The sequence below is a fragment of the Magnolia sinica genome, chromosome 12 (assembly GCF_029962835.1).
Source record: "Magnolia sinica isolate HGM2019 chromosome 12, MsV1, whole genome shotgun sequence".
Classification (NCBI taxonomy): Eukaryota; Viridiplantae; Streptophyta; class Magnoliopsida; order Magnoliales; family Magnoliaceae; genus Magnolia; species Magnolia sinica.
Genome location: NC_080584.1, coordinates 53,005,364 through 53,019,801, shown reverse-complemented (window position 1 = coordinate 53,019,801; position 14,438 = coordinate 53,005,364). Strand labels below are relative to the sequence as shown.

The following is a 14,438-nucleotide window of genomic DNA, read 5'->3' as shown; positions in this document are numbered from 1 at the left end:
TAATTAAGTGAAAACAGTGGTAAAATAGGGCACCTGTAATTCACGTGGGCAATAAGAAAGAAATTACGAGATGCATGTTCTTGTATAGGAAGTCACCTCTACAACTGTCGTTAGTGGGGTCCACCTGCTATGTATATTTCATCCAACCCGTCTTGCATGGTCGCCTCAATATGGAAATGAGATATCCCAAAACTTGGAAGGATCCAATTATTAGGTGGTTCACATAATAGAAAACAATGAATAACCACTCAAAATTCAAAGAATCACATGATGGTTGATAATCTTGATTTTAGGGCATCCTATTTTCATGGTGGATGACTCTTCTTGACAGTTTGTATGCCATACACACCTGTCAGTGGGCCCACACAAAACGGTTGTAGAGGTTGAAGAAACTGGCCTGGTTGTATAGCCCAGGGTTGACAAATCTTATCATTTTGTGCTCATTTATTCTACAACCATAATTCTAAAGCTTGTTGGATCCACTTGAAACTTGGCCAAGTCAACTTGATTTGATGAGATTTTCAACCAAGTCTTTTGGAAAAGTCACTGCCTCACGTGACCTGGTCGGGTCTTGATAAGACTCATCAAGTTGACATGAAAACTTGGCTAACTTGATATGACTTGGCATGACTCGACTGAGTCACTTGCCAAGTCAGCACTCAGTAGGGGTTATTTTTAACCTAAAAAAGTACAAATTGCCATAATTGAGGTAGCAACCTCACCTAACATGACTGAGTCAACTCAACTCCACACGATTTCGAGCTGAGTCTTGTGAAAACCGACTGAGTGGTGTTGACTCATTCGGGTCTTGACCAGAGTCATCAACCCAATATGACTTGGCATGACATGACTGAGTCACTGAACCAGGTTTTGTTTTAAAAGTACAAGTTCTTAGTATGGGAATCAAAGTGGCAAACTCTTCTTCTATTAATGAGAGAATGTGATACCACCATACTATAATGTGCAACTGTGTTGTTTGGGTATTTAATTATGTTATCCATTTCCAACAGCTTTAAATACATTACATTATAAAAATACCAGATTATTAAAAAATTGAGTCGAGTTGATTAAAGACTAAAATGTCATGCATCCACTTTAATTCCTTTATTGTTTACTATCATTTTAAATACATTAAATATTAATTAATTATCAAAATATTAAGGTGACTCAATTAAAGATTACGTCAAGTCTTTTTAGTTGACCTGACCCGGCTAGAGATCAAGTCCAATCAAGTTTTTGAGTTCTTGAACTTTGTCCACAGCCTATGGAAACGATCAGTTACAACCCTAAGCACAGTATACAATACTGCAACTTTTCTCACATGGTTAGGACATCCAAGACACTCAAATGGTTGGTCCTATCATAAAAAAATGATCTGGTATAAAATCAGGCCCACTCACTCATCACGTTGGGCACACCTATATGTTTGATCAGATTATCAGACATCCGCAATCTTAGATATACTAGCATGGTGTTGTTTATTTGGTTTACCTTTTAACTAAGGTTTTTTCCAAAAGATGTAATTAATGGTTTGTGGTATGTGACAGCCTAAAATGTATCACCTCTCCGCACTCGTAAGGAAGAGTTTGTGTCCAAATCTGTTTAATAATCCTGAGCAAGAAAACACTTACACGAATTTGTAAACCGAGAGATTTCATTGGTTTTGTAATCTAATTTAATTGCAAAAGACTCCCCTAAAATTCATTACAGATGTTAATATATTATGAGAAATGATTACATTCAACTCCCATTATCTGAGCTTTCACATTTATCACTTTCTTTTGTGGCAGTATATCAAAGGCATGGGGATTTCTGATTCATACAAATGGTGGGCCAACCATGATAATCATATAGTGAAAAAAATCATTAGCGAACTGAGTCATAACATTGTTATCAATCGATCTTGAAGTAACGAGTGTTCTTCATTATTTTCTTACGATGTGATCATCATATGGTGTGGCGCGGATAGAACTTGAGAGAAATAAAGTCCCGACTAGATAGGAACTTGTTTAATTATTGATTTTTCCTTAATAACTTGGTGCATTGTGTGCATTAGGAGGTGGGTCCTCTCTCGAAGATGATCAAGCACTCGTCCCTGCTCATGGAGAAAGGACCATATACATTAGTATCAAAGCATCAATCCAAAGGATATGGAAGAAAAGGGCAGTAGGCTTCAGTTCTGGAGACGCAGGAAACTCTCGCTATTGTGAGTCTCCAGAAGGATGAGTTGGAAACTTTAGTGCTCAAAGATGGAAGCAATCAAATGATTGATTAAGATGAGCATGCTGAATCTAAAAGATCCAATGGGAGCACCGATTGAACTGGCTGGGAATCCATTCCGGCACGGTACACTCGTTTGGAATTTCTAAGGTTTGAGGGAAGAAGATTCAACTAATTAGATCTATGGAGGGGAGCGGTCAAATCAATTCACTTCATTCATGCATTTCGTGGTCAAATCAATTCACTTCATTCACTTCGCGGTCAAAGTCCTTCACTTCGCGGAGAAATCCCTTCACTTCGTGGTGAATTCCATTCATTTCTCGGTCAATTCCATTCACTTCACCTCACAGTCAAAGTCCTTCACTTCGCGGTGAATTCCCTTCACTTCGCGGTCAATTTCCTTCACTTCACAGTCAATTCCATTCATTTCGCGGTGAATTCCCTTCACTTTGCGGTCAATTCCATACATTTCGCGGTCAATTCCATTCATTTCGCGGTCAATTCCCTTCATTCTGCAGTTCAACAATTGCAATTGAGATTGACTTTTACTGTAACACCCAGGGCAATTGGAGCAGTGTCTTGAGGCGTCCACTGGCGGATTGTCATAGGACTGCACAATCCGATCGCACGTGCGGGGCCCACCACCAATAAGTTAAGATAAATTAAGCCGCTAATGCAATTGAGTCTGAAAGTGTTCGGGTCAAGCGTGGCTCGTAGAGTCAGTCTGCCCAATAATACTTGACGACAGTCTGTACAGGCCGTGTAAAGCCCAAAAAGGGGTAAATAAATCTGAAACCATGGGAAGCTATGGACCTCCCTAGGCTTATAGTCCATCGCGAACAATGGACTCAAACGATGCCTGGAAATGGATGATTTGCGTCGTCTAGCCGACGCTTCTGAAACGCAACTCTCCCAAGTCAACAAGCTAAAAATCTGAATTTTAAAAGAATTAGCCCCGCCACTTAGAAGAATAAATTATGACATTCTGACCGTTAGATTTCATCCAAACTCGCATCGTAAATCAAAGATATTTCCCTGCCCTCGTCCACCGAATCAGACCCTTGATCGAAGGACAGTGACCATTGGTGGCGAATGGGACCCCTGTGATCAATTTTCGCATCTGTTTGCCACCAAATTTGGACAACCCCTCATCAGATCATGGGAAACCTATCCCTTGGCATGGATGGGCCAGGGGGGGCACAAAGACAACCCCAAAAATTGTAAGTGCGGCCCATAAGGTCACATGTGGTAGAAATTGCCACCCCATGGCCATTTGGGCAAAAACCCCAGGCTATATAAGCCTTAAAGCCTATCTCCCTCACTCCCATAACAATCTCCAGCAAAATAGAGAGAGAGAGAGAGAGAGAGAGAGAGAGAGAGAGAGAGAGAGAGAGAGAGAGAATGAGAGAGGTAGGGGAGTAGAGTGTGGAAGGGAACTGAGAATTGAGAAATCTCCCTCTCCTACCACCACCATTCGCCGGAGATCACGGCTCCACCACCATTGAAGTGGAGTGTCACTGACCGAAAGGTAACCACTCGAACTCTCCTCAAATTTCCGTAGGCTAGGCCACTTGCATGTGCCCTGACATGCAAATTCAATTAGCACAGGGTCCCGGCACATCAATTCACGGAACCAACGCTGATAGAGCAACTCCACGAGCCTTCAACCGACCATAGGTGCGGACCATTACCGAGTGTTGACGGTCAAATATTGCATATCAAACCCAGTTGTTGCCAGGATTTACAAACATAGTATTGTTTAACGGCCTGATTTAATCATGTTTGTGATGCAGGGTGTATTCACGAGCTTGGATTGGAAAAGGGTACTAAAAATATGGATTTAACAGTCTGAAGTCACCAAGGCAAGCGACGGACCCTAGGAGATCAAGATCGACAGATTTGCATGCCAGGGATCCAAGAAAATCGAGGAATTGAAGCTCAAGTGGCCTGAAAAGTGTCTAGAATGCAAGATCACGGGGTTCCCACCATCCGTCCAGCTCGAAACTTTATATATGGCCTGAAGACCTTAAATAAGCTGTACAAATAAAAAATCAGCTATTGGACCGTTGTGAAAATGGCCCAACGGTTAGATCAGCCCCTTAAAACCTTAAGTGGGGTCCACCTGATATCTGGATATTCTCCATTTTTGGTCTCAACTATTTAAATGAGCTGACAAAACGGATAGATGGAGCGGATCTCTCAAAAACATCATAATGGACCCCACTGGAGTATGCGTGTGCATAGTGCATAAGTGCACTGGCCGTGCACAGGAACGAAAAGTCAATCCGACTTTTGACCGGCTTCTTCTTCCAATTTCAACCAAAACACAACAGCGTTTTACGCCGTGCATCGCGGTTTTGAGTTGTGGGCCCCACACATCATCCAAATGGATGATCAGTGCCGTCTATTGCGTCCATAGGGGGGCGAAAACCCTCTCCTAGGTGTCCGTTTGTCCTCATGCAAGCTACGGGAAGATCCTAACTATAAATCGCAGGTTGGATGGCAGCGAGCAAAGTTCAGTGGACCACACCAACTACACTCCAAAACCGTCCATTCCTGACTGGTTTTTCGTCAGTAACTCATTAGACGTGGTGGATTTTATGAAAAACATCAGTGGGGTCCATCAATCATCGGTTATTCCGACGCGGAAGCTCTGTTTCGCGTCTGAAGCTGCGGAGAAATCTTGTGGGCCACTATCGTGACTCATCAGTCGGATCTGGACCGTTCATCAGACGCCCATGCTCCCTAAAAACAGCGCCTAGGTGGTGGAATTGCAGAGGACAGCTTTAATTGGATTTCGACCGTTCAATCGGAAGACCGACGGTGAATTAAACTAACTCCTGGTTCACCTCGAAGCGGATCCAAAACCAATCGGGTTTCACTGGTTTTTCGAGGGGAAACTAATGGATGGGTCGAATTTCTCATCCAACATCAATCCTGGGCCCACCAGTCATTACAGATGCAAGGCCGTGTTTCTTTTTGCGTAAATAAGGAGTCCGACTCCGTTGCAAACAGACTGCGAAGGAGAAGTTGGTGTTCGACTCAGTCACCATTGCCGGAATCCTATAAAGGAGCTTAGTTGGGTTTTTGAGAGAGGGGATTATAAAGAGGAGAGAACTCGGCTTGGTGGAGAGGAACAGTGGGACTGGCAGCGTGTGGGGAGCGTTTGGAGGAAAAAACGTGAAGCAGCAGGAGGGACGTGGCTGGACGATTTCAAGAGAGAGAGATCCGGTTTTGTTGTTTCTTTTTTTTTTTTTTTCCTTTTCCTTTTACTTATTTCTTTCCTTTGATTTTTTTCTGTGGTTCTAGCATGATCATGCTAGGCTAAACCTCTTAGCTGGGGCTAAGAGGTGAAGCTTATAGCCTGATGGGAGTGTTTTTTTACTTATGCCTTTTTTGGTTTAAACTGAACTGATGTTGCTTTTAGTTTAATTAAAGGAATGTTTCTTGTCTTTAATGGTCTGTTGTGACTGAAATTACAATGGATCTGCAATGGCCTTGAATATCTCTTTTTCCCTTTTGATGTATATGACGTCAGGAAGCCCCGTTGTTCACCATCGCCTCCTAGGCATGGTCGGATGATGATACCCTTCCTAACTTTCATGCATTGTTGATTGGTTGGTAATTAGTTTAATTTTGTTGTTTGCTTTGCCTCCTGGGCATGGATTGATGATGGAATCCATTCTAATTCATATACCTTTCATCTCTTTAAAAACTATATTAACAGAAGTTCAATCTAGTTTACATGATGATGGCATAAGATCTCCCTGATCTCTACAAGTGGATCCTCTGAATCCTTAGTTTCCTTCCTCTGAATTCCTTAAAGTTTTAGATAATTATTCCTTAAATTCTATTTGGTTTAGATCACATCTTAGTCTAGTTCTAGTTTTACTTGGTTTCAGATAACGTACAGGTATCAGTCCCTGTGGATTCGACCTCGGTCTTACCGAGTTTATTACTACATCACAACCCTATACTTGGGGAGTGAACAAGTTTTTGGCGCCGTTGCCGGGGACTGACGGCTACGTTTTTCTGAAATTAATTAGTTTTATAATTAGGTTAGGATTAAGATTTTACTTACTTTAGGATAAAAGTTTTTATTTTATTTTATTTTATTTTTAGAACTTAACCTGTTTTCCTATTTTGTAGGATCCTGACATAAGTTCTTAAATTGGTAATTCCTTCCTAATTTCTCTACTTTTTCTGTTTTTAGAATTAAGGTTTAAATCTTAGAAATTTTCTAACCCTAGTATTTCTCTATTTTGTAGGACAGTTTATTTTTAGAATTTTCCTTTTAAAACTTAGGTTAGTGATTCCCCTGTTTAGAGATTAACCTTCTATTCTTGTTCTCTAGTAACTTTCTAATTCTAGCTCTCTTAGAATCTAATTTGTTTCCTAATTTATTTGTAGAATTTTTGTTTAGAATCTAACCTTCTTATTTTGTAGGCCTTTAAGATAGAAATTTCTAATTCGGTAAGCTCCTTCCCTACTTTCTATTTTTCGGTTCTCTTTTAATAATTTACTTTCTAGTTTAGGTCTTTCCTAATTTATTTTAGAAATTTCCACTTTCTTTTAGGAATTCCTTCTTTTAGAAATTAATTTATTGCTACTTTTCTTTTAAAGGATCGTTCTTCTCTTTTTAAAATCTAACTTATTTTGTTTTATTTTGCAGGTTTTAACTTAGGACTCCAATTTGGTAATTTCTTTCCAACTCTCTCTTTCTTTCTAGATTTTCTTTTCCTTTCTTAGGATTAGGTTTTTAATTGAGGGCTGCGAGTGTTTCATGCCCAAGTGGGCCCGTGACGACACTTGACGTCTCTTGACTGAAGGAGGATTGGTTGAGGGGTTGACTATCCATCGCAGGACTAGACACCGCTCAAAATCCCCTGAGTTAACTGAAGTTATGGCTGAAGACCAACCTCCTCTACTTCCACCCGGGGTGGAGGATACCCAACAGGTACCCCCGCCTCGTACTTTACGAGATTATCTATAACCGGCGGGAGTGAGTACGCCCTCATGCATGATTTTCCCTGAAAACACAGAACAAATGGACATCAAGCCAGGAGTTATCCAACTCCTTCCCAAAATTCATGGACTTGAATCAGAGAGTCCATATTTACATTTGAAAGAATTCGATGAGATTATAGCTACATTATGTTTTCCTAATGTATCTGAGGATACAATTAGGCTGAAACTCTTTCCTTTTTCCTTAAAAGAGAAAGCTAAGACGTGGTTACATTCACTGCGTCCTAGATCCATTGGCACATGGAACGACATGCAGAGGGAATTCATAAAAAAATTCTTCCCACATCATAAAACAATTACCCTCAGAAAAGCAATTATGAACTTTGCCCAAAAGGAAGATGAAACATTCTTCCAATGTTGGAAAAGATTCAAAGATTTGGTCAGTTCATGCCCACAACACGGATTTGAAACGTGGCGCATTACAAATTTTTTCTATGATGGATTGACATCTTCCATGCGCCAAATGGTCGAGACAATGTGTAATTGAGAGTTCATTAATAAAGATGTTGATGAGGTATGGGATTACCTCGATAGTCTTGCTGAACAAACACAATCATGGGACTATTACCCAATGACGAACACCACGTCCAGGCCGACTCAATTAAAGGAGAAAGGTGGATTATATCTCTTGAAAGAAGAGGATGATCTCAAGTGTAAAGTGACTACGCTCATAAGGAAAGTTGAGGCCATGGAAGGAAAGAAGGATAAGGTCAATGAAATTGTTTACGGCATCTGTGATTGCAACATTCACACAACTGAAAACTGTCCTACAATACCTACCTTTCGAGGAGTGTTGAATGAACAAGCCAATGCCGTAAACAACTATCAAAGAACTTTTACTGGACCTAACTCCAATACATACAATCCTGGCTGGAAAAATCATCCAAACTTTAGTTGGAGGAATGAACAAACGGCTACTCCTCTAGGTTTCTTCAATCAAAATCCAAATCAAGTGAAACCTCAAGAGGAACCGGTTCAAAATTTCATACAAGAGCTGGCTCAGGCTATGCGGGGAATTACAGATTTTATGTAAAAGATAGATTCTCATATGACGGTTATAGAAAAGGGGATACTTCCTGCACAACCTCTCCCCAATCCTAAACCGCAGTATGAGATTAATGATCCCAGCTCTTCAAATCAGATTGGGCACGCTAAATCCATCACCACTCTTAGGAGTGGAAAGATCATTGATAAAGCTCTTCCGGTTATGCCCGAAAAGCCTCAAGAACCAGAAGAGGACAACAATGATGGATCTAGTGATGCCCCACAAAAATTAGAACCGGAACTTCTAGAGAAGCCAGTTGCTCCGTTCCCCCAACGGTTGGTCTCACCAAAACCTCTCTCTAACTCTCAGGATATCCTAGAGGTGTTGAAACAAGTGAAAGTCAACATTCCTCTACTTAATGTCGTGAAACAGATTCCTTCATATGCCAAATTTCTGAAAGACTTGTGCACGACCAAAAGACGAAAAATTATTCAAAAGAAAATCTTCTTGACTGAGAAAGTGAGTGCCATCCTGAAGCAAGACGTACCGCAGAAATTCAAGGATCCCGGTAGCCCAACCATATCATATGTAATCGGGAACTATCGAATTGATCACGCACTTCTTGACTTAGGAGTGAGCGTCAATCTGATTCCCTACTCGGTATACAAACAGTTAGGTTTGGGTGAATTAAAACCCACCCTAACCACACTACAACTTGCTGATCGCTCTGTTCGTGTACCAAGAGGGATAATTGAGGATGTGTTAGTCCAGGTCCATAGATTTTACTACCCTGTAGATTTTATTATCCTGGACACCGAACCCATCAATAACATGAGCACTCAGATTCCCGTCATTCTTGGTCGCCCATTCCTTGCCACGTCAAATGCAATTATCAATTGCAGGAATGGTGTTATAACTATGTCTTTTGAAAATTTGACATTGGAGTCAAACATTTTTTTCAATAATGGCAACAACTCAGAGGATGATGACGATTTCCACGACATTAACATGATTGACTCTTTCGTGGAAGATACGACACCTCTGACCTTATCCTCCGACCATCTAGAGACGTGCCTGGCCCACTCCCATGATTTTGATGATGATATGCTTAGGGAGACGTGCGCCTTGCTTGATACTGCACCGGTACTTGAAGTTAACCGGTGGAGGCCACAATTTGAAGAATTACCACAAACCGATGTAGTGCCTCTACCGTCTAATCTCAAGCCACCGAAGCTTGACCTAAAATCTTTGCCCTCTGATTTGAAATATGCCTATTTAGGTCAAGATGAGACGTACCCGGTGGTGATCTCTGCCCACCTAGAGAAAGAACAGGAGAGTATGCTCATATCTACTCTCATTGAGCATAAAGGAGCCCTAGGATGGACGATAGCGGACCTCAAGGGAATCGATCCCTCGATTTGTACTCACCGCATATATCTTGAGGATAATGCAAAAACCGCTCGGCAACCACAACGCAGACTAAATCCAAATATGAAGGAAGTGGTTAAGGCCAAGGTTCTTAAACTATTGGACGTGGGTATCATATACCCTATATCTGATAGTCAATGGGTGAGTCCAACTCAAGTGGTCCCTAAGAAGTCCGGAATCACCATCGTAGCCAATGCTAATAATGAACTTGTGCCAACTAGAGTCACTACTGGTTGGAGAATGTGCATTAACTACAGAAAGTTGAATACCGTCACGAGGAAAGACCACTTTCCTTTACCATTCATTGATCAGATCCTGGAAAGGTATGCTGGTCATTCCTATTACAGTTTCCTTGACGGGTATTCGGGGTACAACCAGATAGAGATAGCCCCTGAAGACCAGGAAAAGACCACATTTACATGTCCCTACGGCACCTTTACTTATCGAAGGATGCCATTCGGACTATGTAATGCCTCTGCCACTTTCAGCGATGTATGCTTAGTACTTTTTCTGACATGGTGGGACAATATCTAGAGGTCTTCATGGACGACTTCTCTGTTTATGGTCCATCTTTCAGCAAATGCTTGGAAAGTCTTAAATGTGTGTTGAAAAGATGTGAAGAAAAGAACTTGGTACTTAATTGGGAGAAGTGTCATTTCATGGTTCAGAAGGGAATTGTCCTTGGGCATATCATCCCGTCCAAGGGAATCGAGATAGATAAGGCAAAAATCGATCTTATCTCTAACCTACCTCCACCCAAGAACATCAGAGACGTGCGATCCTTCTTAGGACAAGAAGGATTTTACAGGCGATTCATAAAGGACTTTAGTCTCTTCTCTCGCCCTTTATGTAATCTTCTTCAAAAGGATGCTCCATACGAGTGGACTGAGTAATGCCAGGAAGCTTTCACTAAGCTTAAGGGCACGTTAACCACTGCACCTATCATGCAGCCACCCGACTGGAGCCTTCCTTTTGAGCTTATGTGCGACGCTTCAGATTATGCTCTTGGGGCGGTCCTAGGCCAGAGAAAAGATAAGAAGCCCTACGTCATTCATTACGCGAGTAGGACTCTAAATCCTGCCCAAGTGAACTACTCGACTACGGAAAAGGAACTCTTAGCTGTAGTGTTCGCCTTGGACAAATTTAGGTCCTACTTGATCGGATCCAAGATCATTATCTATACAAATCATGCGGCACTGAAGTATCTTCTTTCTAAGAATGATTCTAATCCCCGCTTGATACGATGGATTCTTCTACTCCAAGAATTTGATTTGGAAATTAAAGATAAAAAGGGAGTAGAGAACGTAGTGGCCGATCACCTTTCTCGCCTTAATACCTCTGATTCCCTTAAGGCGACCCATATCAATGATATGTTCCCTGATGAACAATGTTCAGAATCTCCCATTCACCTTGGTTCGCTGATATTGCTAATTATCTTGCTACAGGTGCCATACCGACACAGTGGACTGCGCAAGATAAGAAAAAATTCTTTACCGAGGTGCGCAACTTTTTCTGGGATGATCCTTATTTATGTAAATATTGCCGAGACCAAATCCTAAGGAGATGTGTACCAGACGATGAGCATCAGAGCGTCATCTCCTTCTGTCACTCACAGTCCTGTGGTGGTCACTTTTCTGCTAAAAAGACCACGACCAAGATTCTGCAGTATGGCTTTTACTGGCCCACTATGTTTAAGGACACTCATGAGTTTTGCAAAGCTTGTGAGCGTTGTCAGAAATTGGGAGCATTGTCCCGTCGAAATATGATGCCTTTGAATCCTATCCTTATCATTGAAGCATTTAATTGCTGGGGCATCGATTTCATGGGACCATTCCCCCAATCATTTGGAAATCTGTATATTTTGCTCGCCGTGGACTATGTCACTAAATGGGTTGAAGCGATTCCGTGTCGCACTAATGACCATCGTATGGTCATTAAATTCCTAAAAGAAAACATCCTTTCTCGATTCGGAACGCCTCGAGCCATCATTAGTGATGGGGGCTCACACTTTTGTAATAGACCATTCGAGAGCTTAATGAAGAACTACGGTATCTCTCATAAGGTGAGCACCCCGTACCACCCACAGACAAGTGGGCAAGCTGAGATTTCTAATAGGGAAATTAAACACATCTTGGAGAAGACGGTCAACCCTGATCGTAAGGATTGGTCAATTCGATTGACCGATGCCTTATGGGCTACCGTACTGCATTTAAAACCCCTATTGGAATGTCTCCCTTTAGACTTGTCTATGGGAAGGCTTGTCACTTGCCTGTGGAGCTGGAACATAAAGCATACTGAGAGATCAAAAATCTTAATTTCAATTTGGACAACGCTGGCTCGTTACGCAAACTTCAATTGAATGAACTTGAGGAAATCCGGAATGATGCGTACGATAATTCAAGAATTTACAAGGACAAGATGAAAGCATTTCATGACCAACACATTTTGCGAAAATTATTCACGCCTGGTCAGAAGGTCCTTTTGTATAATTCTTGATTACATCTCTTTCCGGGTAAGCTTCGATCTCGTTGGACCGGCCCTTACATTGTTGTTACTGTTTTTCCTCATGGGGCCATTGAGATTAGAGATCCTGACAATGGCAAGGAGTTTAAAGTCAATGGACATCGATTGAAACCATTTGTCGAGAAATTTGATTCAGAGGACATGTCCATGCCTCTGACTGATCCTGTTTACCAGGGTTAATCTCCTAGTCTGATGGAGATATAGGTAGGTTTCCTGTTTTCATAGGACTAGGGTAGTTGTCTTATTTGTCTGGCTAAAGACGGTAAACTTAGCGCTCCTGAGAGGCAACTCAGTTCTTCATTTCATTTTTATCATTAGTTAGTTCAATGTTTGTGGGTAACATTATTGCAAACCCTCACGAGACTACAACTCGTCCACTAGGGGCAACTTAGGGGTTTAAAGGCTTGTTGCATACGCTAAATGCAATCGAGAGCACCTACGAAAGTGGTATAGGTAGGATTTTATTTTTGTTATTTTATTTTACTTCTGATTGGTTTCTCTCTTGTGCTGACCCTCTCTTATGTAAATATCTTTGGAAAGCCTCTTGATTCTTTCATCCAGGTACTATCTTTCCATCACTCCTCTTATATTTTCGTTGTCCCATGTGCATTGCATGCCTATTTCTTTTACATTGAGGACAATGTAGATCTTAGGTTGGGGGTTGTTGGAGATTAGGTTTCCTAATCAGTATTTTCTTAGTCCTGAGCGAAAATTGTGAAAATTTTAAATTTTTCTGGAATTTCATATGAATTCAAAGTGATTTTGATGGCCATCTAGGACACTGGGAATTACAAAATACATGGTGTTGGTAATTTACGACTCTTGGATTCGGTTATCTATTAAATTTCATAGCTAAGTTTGAATTGTTAATCCATTATTAGAATTTGTAAACATTGATTGAGTCATGAATTCGCAAGACACATCTCGCTTGCATATTAAGGTTTCAGTCTGATATTGAAGGATTAACGTGGTACTCACTAAGCATGAAAAGAACCGGCCTGAGAAAATTGAAAGGATTGGGCGAATAATCTTCACCATAGGTTTGCTCCCTATAGGTGAAGGTTCAATTTCCCAAAGTAGCCAGTCGAAAAGGGATAGGCAATGGTCTTCACCATAGGTTTGCTCCCTGTAGGTGAGTATTTGATTCCCCTTCTTGGCGCTACTTTTAATGGGAAAATCAAAAGCTGGAGGAATAAAAAGATGATTTGTGAGGAAAGTTTTGGTTATCATGAATTATCTTATTGGTGACCAATGATATCCTGAAATTGAGAAGTGAGTTTCATGTTAATAAGCCGAGATTATACTATACACCCATGGAACTTAATGTTTAGAATTGTTCTGATTGATGGATTAATACTTTGAACTCGACTATGAAATTATCGTGTGCTCGAGTTCAGGAGATAGTAATGCCCAACATTCATAGATCATAGAATTCTAGGATCTGGATTATTTTTCAAAAATCATTCGATTTTATAGAAATTGTTCTATAATTCTCAACTTATTTTTCGCATACTTTGCTCGGGACTAGCAAAATGCTGGTTGGGGGTTGTTTTGAGGGTCAAATATTGCATATCAGACCCAGTTGTTGCCAGGATTTACAAACATAGTATTGTTTAACGGCCTGATTTAATCATGTTTGTGATGCAGGGTGTATTCACGAGCTTGGACTGGAAAAGGGTACTAAAAACATGGATTTAACAGTCTGAAGTCACCAAGGCAAGCGACGGACCCTAAGAGACCAAGATCGACAGATTTGCACGCCAGGGATCCAAGAAAATCGAGGAATTGAAGCTCAAGTGGCCTGAAAAGTGTCCAGAATGTAAGATCACGGGGTTCCCACCATCCGTCCAGCTCGAAACTTTATATATGGCCTGATGACCTTAAATAATCCGTACAAATCAAAAATTAGCTATTGGACCGCTGTGAAAATGGCCCAACGGTTAGATCAGCCCCTTAAAACCTTAAGTGGGGCCCACCTGATATCTGGATATTCTCCATTTTTGGTCTCAACTGTTTAAATGAGCTGACAAAACGGATGGACGGAGCGGATCTCTCAGAAACATCATAATGGACCCCACTGGAGTATGCGTGTGCATAGTGCATAAGTGCACTGGCCGTGCACAGGAACGAAAAGTCGGTCAATCCGACTTTTGACCGGCTTCTTCTTCCAATTTCAACCAAAACACAACAGCGTTTTACGCCGTGCATCGCGGTTTTGAGTTGTGGGCCCCACACATCATCGAAATGGATGATCAGT

At 41.3% G+C, this 14,438-nt stretch overlaps 1 non-coding gene across 1 annotated transcript; it reads right to left on the bottom strand.

Moving 5' to 3' along the window:
* Positions 1 to 7,543: 7,543 nt before the first annotated feature.
* Positions 7,544 to 7,650, bottom strand: LOC131222033 (small nucleolar RNA R71). The gene has a single exon (XR_009159742.1). It is a non-coding gene; the product is annotated as a small nucleolar RNA R71 (small nucleolar RNA).
* Between the last annotated feature and the right edge of the window lie 6,788 nt (positions 7,651 to 14,438).